Raw genomic sequence first — 13,807 nt, forward strand, 5'->3', positions numbered from 1 at the left:
GAAAGACAAGAATACCAAAAATTACCACAGCACAAAAACACAATAGCGGGATGCATAAGTACCGAGCCACACCAATAGGATATTACCAAAAATGGACTAAAGAGTAAAGGTTAATAATTTACAAAGAAAAATAAAAGAACACTATAACACGTAATTAAGATGATAAACAACGTCAGTACCTAGAATCTATACTTCAAGACCATCATGTATTATTTGTGAAGTTGATACGGAATATTTATCAACAAGGTCTTGGTATCTTCCGATGAACTCTTTTAGAAAAAAGACGAGACGTCCTTTAACATAACCCTGGTTCATCAACCTTCTGCTCAGACACTGGTGACGTTTTATAAAGTCTGAGTAGAAGCTGGAAGCTCTTGAATACTGAATGAGTTTGGAAATGTATATCCCATATACAGGTGAAGTTGGTATATTGCTACTAAGGTGGGGGAAATTGATAATTTCAAAATTAAAATCGTCTCGTTTGTCATAGATTCTGGTACTGAGATGACCGCTTATGTCAAATTCGAGGTATAAGTCTAAAAATGAGGTGGAGAAAGCCGTGTCTGGTGTTCCTTTAATTTCTAGTTCTGGAGGATATATTCATGTAACCCAATCAGAAAAGTATCATATTTAGACGAATACTGTTTTTGTAAGAGTGATCTCACCGAACCCTGTTTTACTTGTTTTCGCAACAGTTAAAGAAACCGAAAATTTGTTTTTTCTTTCAAATTACTCGCTATGTCCTCAAGATATTGAGAATAATTTTGACCAAAGCGATCAAGATAATCAATATGGGAGTTATTTCCCTGCATGAAATTGAAATAAGTGAAAGGTTAGAACTCGTAACCGGAAGTTATGAAGACCTAGGTTTATTTATTTGAGGCATATGTCCACTAAAAAATAAGGCCAAAGTCATGCTCTTAATTTTGACTTTTGCTTGGTATCGCTACTACTTAAAACCTGTTTAAGATAACGTAATAACAGATTAGATAACCATTTTAGAGACAAATTTAGTATTATATCAGAAACTCCAAAAGAAAGCTTGTACTGCTGATTACATGTTTATTTTGAGGACATACATTTAAAACATTGTTGTGGTGTCATTCTATTGTTGTACCCGTTCTTTATTTCAGTGATTGGACGATCATTTATATGTATTATATTATTATGTTACCTTTAACTGTCCAATATTTTAAAGAATAACTTCTTCTTAAAAATATTGGACAGCTGAAGGTAGCATAATTGATTCTTACAAGTAAATGATAATTTCAAGGACTGAAAAAAATCGACCAATTCACTAAATTTGTTTCTTCATTTTGAAAACAATTTAAAACGAAAGAACAAATGACAATTACACAAAAACATTTTTTATTAAGGTCATGCCGCAATACGAGGACCACAAGTAAACTAATTTATTATCATAATTAAGAGAAAATCGTTTATCTAAAGTAGATGTTTTACTAAGTGTTTATGTGCAAGCCGCAGATTGTTCCTTGGACAAAATAGCTAATACAGAATTTGATTAACAACCTTAAAACCTAACCCTGTATCGAGAACTTGCTTTATGAACTAGGGGGTACAACAGTTTTTATAATTTTCAGGTGTCGGCGTTGATTTGCAAGATTCTTGTTTTAAAACATCAGATGTTATTGCCTGTATATGAATATAATGTAAAACTTCGGTTAACAACGACGATAATGATGATGATGATGGATGGCTGCTTAACGTTCAGCGGCAAATTATTATGCATATTCAGGACGAGAACATATTAATGTACTATGAATATTACCCTGCTTTGTACTATACCGACACGCTGAGCTGGAATTTTAACGTGCTAGTTCACAAGGTAACAGTCCGCAGGAAGACATGTCTCCTCACCCGGAAACATTATTTTGACTCCGAGCCGACCAGTCTTTGCTCTTACTCTTTAATGCCGCGTTCTTAGCGGAGAAGCAGCAAATACCAATTTTGAAGTCTTTGGTTTGACCCGGCCGGGGTTCGAACCCACAACCTCCCGCACTCGACAACGACGATGAATAAAACGGAACACGTTACCGCAGGTTAAAGAAATTAACCGTGTGTCCGATATGCACTATATTCGTAGTGATCGTTTTTTTTTATTACTGAAAATGGAAATTAGATAAATGAGGTGCTATATTTAATTATATGTATGCTAAATAAGTTTTTAGATAGTTTATAGAAATTTGAACATAAAAGCCTTTCCTGCATTGCATTACTTAAAAAGGGGGGAGTTATTAATAAAGGTATTTTTACTACATGTATATATAACGTCAAAATACAAATTAAATGTGTTTCTTTCCAATGTATTTATGAACGCTTCACTTTAGTTTAGATCTCAAAAGTAAAACTGATTAAATACAATAATTATACATTAAGCACAGAAATAAGGTTGTGCACTTAAATCGGGAAATCGAGGGACCAAAATATATTTAGGCAACATGAAAAATCAACAAAGGACAGCAATACGCAAATAAACTAAGAAAATAAGAAGAGCGACACGAACCTTGCAAAATAAAAGGTCAATTTCGGTGAACAAGGAAGGATGGTTGGGACCTTCGTCATACGGACAAATTATAAATACATTGTTTTCATGTATAGTAAGTGAATACGTCTGATCGATTTTTTTTTTTATCTCCGGATATTTCATGGCGATGAATTTAGATATTGTAACTATATAAATTCATTTTTACAAATAAAAGGTAATAGTTGGATCACAATTCTCTTAAAAATCATTGAAATGATATAAGAGGGGAAAATTTCGATGAACAACAAAAGAATTTAAATTGCTTACACGCTTGTTATCTCTTCACTTGTGCTCATTCATTATATTTTATAGTGTTGTATTTGATATAAAATCGACTTAGGTGCACTCGAAATGGTTGAACCTTTTTTTGCAAAGTGAGTCTGTCTTCAAGCTTCATTTGCTTTTTATTTTTTGTTTTCTCATTCGCCTAACAAGAAATAAAACACCAGAAGGAATAGGGAAGTAATAGGAAAGGACTATATTTTAAAATATATAATAAAACTTGCCATTATTAGCTATAACTTAATCCTCATCGTTGTACGCACTGATATCGGATATATTTGAACACAGATTTAATTTGATTTTAATTCAAAGTTTGAAACAACACAATCACTATTTTGACATCACTATCTTCTTGTCGGAAGGAATTTTGCATTTAGAATATACTTTCATCGTCTTTATCCGTTTTGAGACACCACATGCATGTGAAGATATTCACGGTAAATATATAGTGAAGTCCTTGCGCACGCAAACAGCATGATACAAATATACTGTGTCTCCATGTAGCTATACATGTAGTTTACCTTCAACTGTACTTTATTTTTTTTCTATTGTTTAAGGTGAACTTCTGTTTAAAGGGGCCAACATGTAAGATAAAATGAAGTTTATTCAAAACAATTTACACACCAGATGAAAATAAGTATTAACAAAAGTTAATATTTTACAGAATGGACTGTTATCGGCTTAGATCCTTTACAGAAGCATATACGTTAAATGGTAAATCTTATTTATATATATGTTTTGTAGATTTTAGATAGCGTTTGATTCAGTTATTCATAAGGGGATCTTTTTATAGAATTGTAAAGAGTATGTACATGATGTATACTAAATATTAGAATAAATGATGGATTAACATCTTCTTTCAATTCAGAAGTTAGAGTGAAAATCAATGACCTGCCAAATATTTTGATGATTCTTGTTCGTCTGCAATACTTGAAAATCGTAAACTTAACTGTTTATTATATGCTGATGATGTAATATTATTTTCAAAAAACAAACATGGATTAACATACTGTTTAGAAAAATAAAACAAATTAGTTTACTACATGGTTCATTCAGGTTAAGTTGAAGAAGATAACAATTGCTGTTTTCAATAAAAGTGGAAAGTAATTTAATTGTAAATTTTATTTCAATAATGGTGAATTGATTGAAAATGTACAGTGTTATAAATATCTTGGATTGTTTTTTCAGCATCTGGTAGGTTTTAGACTGCTCAAAATGATTTATATCGAAGAGCTCTAAAAGCATTTTTAAACTAGAAGGTGTTTTTGGTAGTATCATGCAAAACATTGATACAAATCTTCATATATTTGATCACACAATTAAGGCTATTTTACTATATGGTTCCGAAATTTGGGGGTACTTGTAATTTTAAATCACAAAATATGAATTTGCATGAACTAGAGCAAAATTTTACTAGATTTTCTTGCGAAAATGTATGCCTAAAAGTTTATAAGTATATACTTGGAGTTCATTGTAAATCAACAAATTTAGCAGTTTGCGGCGAATTTGGTCATACTCCACTACATTTTGATATTATTTGTTCAGTTATTAATTTTTCTGTAGAATCAAAGACATGAATGAGTGTCATTTGTTAAGTCAAACTCGTACAGATAATATCTAAATGCACCAGAATGGTTTACAACCATGATATTCTTCTATCGTTTTATTGCAAAACAGCTGAATGTAGATATTAATAATCTCAATGTTGATAAAATTCAAGATGTTTCAATTAAGAGGTTCATACAATTTAGGAAAGAAAATCTTTTTCAGAATGCTACAGTGAAACAGGGTAAATTACAAGCTTATTTCAAATTTAAATATATTTTCAAAAGAGAGACTTATCTAACATGTCTAAAGTTGTAAAGAAGTTTAAAACTAGACAGCACCTCACACAAATGAGAATAAGTGCTTATAAATTCGAACAATAAAGGCAAGTTATGTTGAATTCTGTTTTAAAAGTATGTAATAATTTCAAAAATCTAAATACAGAAAAACAAACTTTTTCGGCTTCTTTCTTGTGAACATGAAGAAATATGCAACATTGATTTTTTTATAAATGTTTTACAATAAGAAAACAACTACTTTAGTTAAATCCATAATATCATTAGCATTATCAATATTGTTTCTTTACTTATGTCTATTTGTAGTCCGATATTTGGTTTAATAAAGTTCTCGTACTCGTATTCGTAACGGAAAACTTTTCCCCCGCATTGTTAGTGGCGCCATATCATAACTGCAATACATTCAGATGTAAATGGTACGATAACAACTTATAGAAGTTTTCCCCCCAAGTGTATTTGAAATAAGCTGTATGATGATATTGTTAATAAACATGCAAAGACCTTTCGTTTTTAGATCCATGACCTTTGGACTTAAATTGAGTCCATGGTAAAAGGTTAAATGATATTCTAGATTATGATTTCTGTTATAATTCATACAGGTAAATAGTTGCACTATAGGATCTTTAGCATAAGGTCGGAAAATAAAAGCCTTCAAAAGCGATCGCAAGTGACCCAATGTTAAGCTGAAATAACAACTTTTTTGCAGCAATTTCTTTTTAAAGTACAATAAACCTTAAATATTTAGAACCAGTGTGACGTAACTTCTTATATGATTCAGTTGAAAGTAACATTTTGTAAACCGGAAGAAGAAACTTATCTCCCTTATGTCAATCAAAAGTACGTTAAAAAAATAAAAACAACACTTAAATTGCATGCGTTGGAAGCGCTTTTCTGGATTTACTTCATCAGGAACGCTTAAAACCGAATATTTGAAAGACAAGGATGCATAAGAACCAAAACATTTCAAGAAGTATATGACCAGAAAAGACCAAAAAAATATATATAGCCAAATCAATCTATGGTCAACTTTGCCTGAGGGAGTTGACACCGTGAGTTTCTGCACAATTTCTAAATTTACAATCGGACAATTTTAGAAAGGTGTGTTATGTCATGTCAGTACCGAAGTACTAAGCTGATGATACCCTCGGATACTGATAGTCCACCAGCAGCGGTTTCGACCCAGTGCTGTAAAGAAGAAAAAAAAAACACACACACACAAATTTCATGCGTCTGAAACGCTTTTCTGGGTTTACTTTAATCGTCAAAGCTGAATATTTGAAAGCCAAAGATGCAGAAGAACCGAAACAGTTAAAGAGCCATATGACAAGAAAGAACTAAAAATAATTATGCAGAATCCATCTACGGTCAACTTTGCCTGAGGGAGTATGGAACCATACATTTTAAAAATCTCTGTTAAATAAGAGTGATTTTCAGTATACCAAAAGTGGCTAATTTAATACCTTATTTCATAAAAATAGTATCATAAGCTATGTAGTTTTGGAATTAATGAAAGATAAGCTGATAACAAAATGGACTGTTTAAATCCCAATTTAATATTTTCCAACAAAAAAGAAGTGTAATTTGGATGGAAAGACCAGAAACGTTGTTGCTCAGAAATCATGCAGTTTCGCTTTTTTGGAGTTCTTGAGATTAACTTTTTTGTTACCTTGGTTTTCCATTTAATCGATTTAAGAGATTTGAATATCGGTACTGAAGTACTGATGCCCTAATTTCACAACAAGAGCTTGACATGAAGGTAAATGAAAACTTATCAAAGATACCAGGCTTACAATTGTTACTCTCGCGTTTCGTCTACATAGATTCGTCAGTTGCGCTAGTATAAAATAGGAATTTACTATTTTTGAATTAATGTTTTTATGATATATAATTATTTTTAATCATAGAACATTCAGTTCTCTTTACTTACCAATAACAACATCATGTAAAACTATATAAAAATCATCAACTGTTAAAGGGGCATTTTTGTTTTTGATTGTTTCGGTTCATATGTAGTATGCTTATATTATATATACCCAGTTTCATATTGGTATTCTGTTTTCGTTGTGCATCCTTCTAACAGCACTTTCAATTCAGAAGATAGGAAGTACTAAAAAGAAGGATACACATAAATTGATGTCATGTTTATTTTGGGGTTTTCTAAACGTAGTTTTTCGAGGTCCTTTGTTAGACATTTTGTCTCTTTTCTTTTGTCACTGGAATATTTTGTTTTTCTCTTTCTCTTCACTTTTGGTATTAGTTAAAAAAAACTCATGATGGATAACTGGGTTAAAATTGTATACGCCAAACGCTCGTTTCGTCTACAAAAGACTCATCAGTGACGCTCGAATCCAAAATATTAAATTAAAAAGGTTAAAAAAAAAATACAAAGTTAAAGAGCACTGAGGACCAAAAATCCGAAAGGTTTTGCCAAATACAGCCGAGGTAATCTATTCCTGTGGTAAAAGTCCTTAGTATTTCGTAACTTAATATTGTGAATAATTAAACAGATGGAACACGGTTAAATTATTTCGAGTTCAGTCCTTTACAACTAATCAGATAAAAGTTGCCTTTTAAGTTAGAAATATATCTTCAAGCCATCTGTTGTCAATACATGAAATTCAGCTATAATTTCTTTCATATTCAATTTCATTCATTCAATCATCGTTCATTCTGGACTATCGGTAAAATTGAATGATACAAAAAATGATACTGCTTTATTTTTAATGGCTACTTTGATTAAGTTCCATTGAAAGTTATCCCCGGTTTTAAAGTTGTCTAAGTAACAAGAAACTCAATATAAATCTATTGAATGTAAATAATTAAGTATATCCTGTATTATAATTCTTCAAATTTCAAAAGTGTTGTATTAACAATTGTTCATAAACAATTAGTCAGCTATATGTTTACATTCAAAGCATATAGGTGTATCCAAAGCAAATATAAGGTACTGGTACCTTTCAGTTCATTTAAAAAAAGAGAGGGGAAGATATTTAAGCGATATTCCCATTAGTCGAAGACAAACTGATAACACCATGGTCAATGACCAAATGACCAGTCTGGACAAACATGATTTAATTATCAGCTGTTATTGGCTTTGGAATAGCTTTGAGTAACTGCAAGTACTCTTACATCGGTACTGTATAAAATCCATATCGGTACTTTAAAATGAGGATTGTTCATATCACGTACCTGTACTGTATGGAATCGATATCGATATACGTATGCTTTGATCGATACAACATGTATTCCATGGCGTTGAACTTTTGAATAGTTCCAACATATTAACATGAGCGTGGATAGGTTTGGTCTATCCAATTGTAACTATGCAATTTATATTTATAAGATGTGGCAAACAATAATATGTACAAATGCATGAACAATGCTTTTTATGAAATATACGTGTTACTTAATACGATATTATCAAACTGGTTTAATGCATTGGATTCGTGCTTTGAAAAAATACTTTATTTGAACCTTTTTGTTGTTTTTTAGATGTAAATTCAATGACATATAACAATTTTAGCCATTGAAATTTTGCCTATTTACTGGATACAAACCCGGACCGCAATAAAAAAACCCGGACTGCTCTCGAAAAAACACGGACACATGAAAATTAATCTATTTTAAATATGTCCTTCTCACTGCAGTAACAAGAATTTTTATACAGTGTCTGTATATCTAAGGATATATAGATTCCAAATATACTTTTCCTTTGACATTTGCATTGGTTTTTGTATGAAATTGCTTTATTCTATATTTTAGAATAAAAGTATAGTAAGGCAAAATTAATCTTTTATAAAACATATAGGGTTGATGATATCTTTTTATCACAAATACTAACTAACCTTGTATGATCTTGTATCTTAAAGTCATATGCAATGACTTTCTTGTAATTTTAATTTTATCGAAGTTATTGAACCAATGCATGCATATATACTAAACTAAGTCCTGTATGCACGTTTTGTTTTTGTATTTATTACGAATCTATAACGTACTATCGACAAATAACATTTCATTCAATGATTGTTGGTCGCAAGTTAATTAACTTTCGAGTTTTTTGCCGATGTTAACCGGATCATGATAAACTATCAACACATGACAACTAAGTTAATTGATAGAGCCATGATATTTTCTATATATTTTCCATGCGTTTCAATTTGTTAATTAAACTTTTCCTTAACATTTGATAATGATTTGTTGTATTAAATTTGTTGTTAAAGAACCAGTTAACACTATTTACTTTCCAGTGCTCGTTTGTTTACATTCTTTCATCACGGTTTTCCCGTCGCACTTGCGCTGTGCGGTGGCCGAATTATAACGCAAGGTCTCGTAATTAAGGTCACTGCATACGGAAAATATATCGGCGAATTAGTGACGGGAAGTCAATAATCCAATAGTAGTACATTTATGAAGATTTTGTTAATATTAAGGATTTGTTTTTACAGGAAAGTTCACGTACACTTGTATTATAGTAAAACTAAGCCATTCAAGTATATAAAACATATTCAACTTTCTTTCTGAAATTTGAAGTTTCATATAAATTCACGTCCAAGCATCTCTTTCACGTCTTACAAGAACATAAGTCTGATTGTTTGCATTTTTGAACATACTCACTCGAATAAAACGTGGTCACACTTGAAAGATCATCTGAAGATATCAAGACCATGCCTTGTTGATAAATATTCCGTATCAACTTCACAAATAATACATGATGGTCTTGAATTATAGAGTCTAGGTACTGACGTTGTTTATCATCCAAATAACGTGTTATAGTGTTCGTTGTATTTGTCTTTGTATATTTTTTAATCTTTACTGTTTAGTCCATTTTTGGTAATATACTTTTGGCGTGGCTCAGTATCTATACATCCTGCCATTGTGTTATTGTGGTATCGTAATTTTTTGTATTCTTGTCTTTCATTTTTGCTCATGTACTCTGTCCATAGAGTGTTTTTACGCCATTTTTGTTTTTCTTTGTTGAAATAGTTAATTGTTTTAATAGTGATTAAGATTATAACACAATGTTGACTGCAATACCTCATTTTTTGAAGTTTTTACCTATTATGTCTGTTTGTTTTGCCCACACATTATTGTCAACATAGTGGAATTCTATGAGACTGACATACAAGTAAGAGGATGAGCTAACTATAAAACCAGGTTTAATCCACCATTTTCTACATAAGGAAATGCCTGTACCAAGTCAGGAATATGACAGTTGTTTTCAATTCGTTTGATGTGTTTGAGTTTTTGAAAATGTACAGCGTTTTAAAAAGCTACACATCAATAAGTTAAGAACATGCATAACTTTATAATTGGTACTGTAGACAACTGTAGAGAACAAAGGTACATATACATGTATATGTTAATGATACCATATGAAAGAATGTTCACGACGTTACGGAAAACTTGCTAGGGGTTCTTAACAAGCTGAAATTTAAACCATGCCATAATATTGGTTACTGTAATTCTGAGTAGATTTCAAACAGCAACATCTTGAACAGAGAAGGAAGACACGATCTTGTGCTTTGTTCAAAGTAAAGTTATTAACAAATGTTTAAACAGATAATTACCATCATCTGATCATGATCATGGGTGTTGAGTTATATACTGGTGTTACAATTAAATTAACTTGTAAAAACTCATCAAAGATATCAGGCCATGTATTGGGGTCGACCTACCTTATGTATGTGTTTCGAATGATATATAAAGTTTTTAAACAGTAAATTTAAAAAACAAATTTGTCATCACATGAGTGCCGACTTCTGGGTTGGTGAAAACCATGATAACCTCGGGTATGACACTTCTACTAGCAGCGGCATCAATCCCATACTTGTTAAAAACTAATAAACGATACCCGGCTTATACGTTAATATTTCAGACGAGCGTTTCGTCTACACCGTACACTTCAGTGTCTTTCGAATCCAAACTGTTGAATATCTGAGCATTGGATTCCGGAAATTTCAAAATGTTCTGCCGAATATGACTATGACTATCTTTGCCTTGTGGTAGCCAAACCTTGGTTTTTCGAAATGTTCAAATGGTTATAAAGTATATAACAGTAAATTTACTGAAAAGCATATTCATTGTAGATACAGTGATGCTGACAACTAGACTGGTAATACCCTCGTGGACGAAATGACAACCCGTAAATATTGTATTGACTCGTTTAATACTGTAAAGTTGAGGCGTCCGTAGAAGCGACCTCTTCGATTCATTATTAACGTATTACCTGACACACATGTTATGATTGTGTTGGTTAAACCCTTAGCAACAAAAATAAAGCTGCATATTTTTCGATTTCTGTTTTTAAAGGGTTTTATGTATGTGTGTGTTTGTTAGTCGCTATATCTCTGAGGTATCCTCCAATTAATTTTTAATCATAATCAATAATATGAAATTAAGTAACGATTCAATGATTTTTTTCGAAAATAACCTTGTGTGAAGTTTGTGCAGGTGCAATTGCCACTTCCTCATTAGGATGTCGAACAGCTGTAAAACGATGTTATTCTGATCTGTTTTAAAGATGAACACAGTATAGAGGATTTCTACATAACAAGTCGCAATTATTACATTATTTGATTAACGCGTATCGTCTTTCTTTTCGTTTGGTCTATTTAAGGTCATCTTGCCTCTAAGATGTTTTCCGTCCCAACTGATAAACCAATTTTAACCAAACTTGTACTGAATGATCCTTAGGGTATTTACTATAAAAACTTGTGTTTATTTATTCCGGTCGGTCAACAACATGGTTGCTATGACTCAAAGTAGAACATAAGGATACAATGCCTTAATTGTCGTATATCAGAAAAAACAGAGAAAATCTGACAGGACAAAAACATATCCTGTTCTACCTACTACCTAATTCACAAAAAGTAATCACATTCCATGGGAGCAGTTATTGCTTTTGAATTAGTGTTTGTCTAATTTTAATTATTTTACTATTATTCAGAAAAAAATATGTAGGACGAAACTGTATATCGCAAAAGTAATAAACAAAATAGAATCTTCAGAAATGCCAATATAAACGGAATCATGAATGTTTCCTTAAGAAAGTATTGCCCTTAAATAACGTTTGTTTGCTTATTTAGTGTTTTTGTCTTAAATCTCGAAAAGTATAATTAATAAATCTAAACTGTAAACAGAAAAAATTAACAAACAAAAATTAAAGATCTACAAAATAATATACATATGTATGATTAAAACCACTGTAGGAGTATTGACCTCAAAAGACGATTTTTGACTAATTTGTATAGCTTTGCCAATTATTTCAAAAAATAAAGTAGGTAGATAGAAACTGTAAACAACAAAACAGGATCAACGATACAAGATTTACAAACATATCAATATGTCAAACGATTGGATAACTCCGTCAGGAGTTGTCGCACTTATATGATCTTTGTTTCCGTACAAATTTGCATTTGGTCAAAATCCTTGATAAATAGAGATAATCTGTACACTGTAAAAGTTATCAGCAATACAAGATCAACACAAGATCCTTTGCTCATGAACTATATTCTCATCTTTAATGTTAGAGAGTGACCATTGTTGGATATTATCATAAATCCAGGTGAGCGACACAGAATCTCAAGTGTCTCCATGTGTAGTTAAATAATGGAATACAGCTTTTATTTTTGGAATTGACATAGTCGTTAATTACACTTTTTGAAAATATTTTTCCTTCTTCAGTTTAATAGAGATATCAAAAGCACAATAATATCATCACAGAAGAACGGCAATCTTGAAACGCTCAGCATCAATCACCATATGAATAACTTCAAGAATTGGCATGCTGTCCCTTTGTCTATCAGAAACAATCACACATTTGACTTAAATATATACCGACAAATGAGCTGCGTCGTCGGACAGAAATCGACCTTATGCACATGAATATCAATACATCTGTTAACCTGTTTCGAGTTGTTGAAAAAATCTCTATGCAAAGTCTGTTACTGTTTGAAAATGGAGTTGTTATAAGAACCCTATAAGACAGGCCAAAATTCATTTTTTATTTCGTAATTGAATGTTCCAAAATCAATCAAAGTCTTATACATGTACATGCACTTGCATAAGGTCGATTTCTATCCATGTAGTACTTTCATTGTTTTTATATAATTGTATCATCATGAAGTTATTTTCAGACTTGTTGATATCAAAATATAGAATTTGTTATCAAAGAAGGTAAAAAGAAGTACTCACAACAGATCTTTTTAATTTCATATTTCATTAGATATTAAAGGATTTTAGTGAAATTTTTATAACTACCTTTGCTCCGTAAATAATTTTTTCTTTGCTTGGGGAAGCCTTGTTACAACAACTTCACAGTAGTATGCATATTCTTATTAATCTTTTATTTTAATCAGCAAGTTATAGTAACCAACCAAATGGGCGTGCAGAAATAAAATATGAATCGAATGTTTTGACAAATTTATTTCATATTTAGTCGATATATAAAACAATACATTTGAAAATGTCTAAAACATTATTATAACATGTCTATTTTATCACACACCCAACGATAAATTACTAGCATTAATCAACATGCAATATAATCATTAAAGAAAAATATATTAAGGCCTCTTTTTTCCATAAAACATCTCCACAATTTATACATGTTTGACATCTTTCAATTGATAAAACACATTAAATCTGTCAAGTTTAAGAGTCAATATATTTTAAAAGAAACAGTTATCTTGGGATTGTTTTCTTTTTTTTAAATGTGTGAACATAGTTTTTTGTTTTTTAGTTGTACATGTTATTTATAAAGAATGCAAAATTACCAAAACTGTATTATTTTCTCATATACATGTGATAAACTCGTCATAGATACCAGGTTTAAGTCTTTTTACGCCAGATGCACGTTTCATTTACAGAAGACTCATCGGTGACGCTCAAATACAAAGAGTTAAAAGGCCAAATACAGTACGAATTTGAAGAGCATTATGGACCCAAAATTCCGAAAGGTTTTGCCAAATACAGCTAAGGTTATCTGTTCCTGGGATAAAAACGAAACATTTACAGATTTGTAAACAGTTTTTTTATAATAACAAATGCAAAAGAGTCTAGCAAATATACAGGTATCATGGTATATAGTAAGCTTATACTGTTAAAACAAAGATGAACGGCTACTTGTTCTCGTAGTCCT

This window comes from Mytilus californianus, unplaced genomic scaffold, assembly GCF_021869535.1.
Source record: "Mytilus californianus isolate M0D057914Y unplaced genomic scaffold, xbMytCali1.0.p SCAF_13, whole genome shotgun sequence".
Classification (NCBI taxonomy): domain Eukaryota; kingdom Metazoa; phylum Mollusca; class Bivalvia; order Mytilida; family Mytilidae; genus Mytilus; species Mytilus californianus.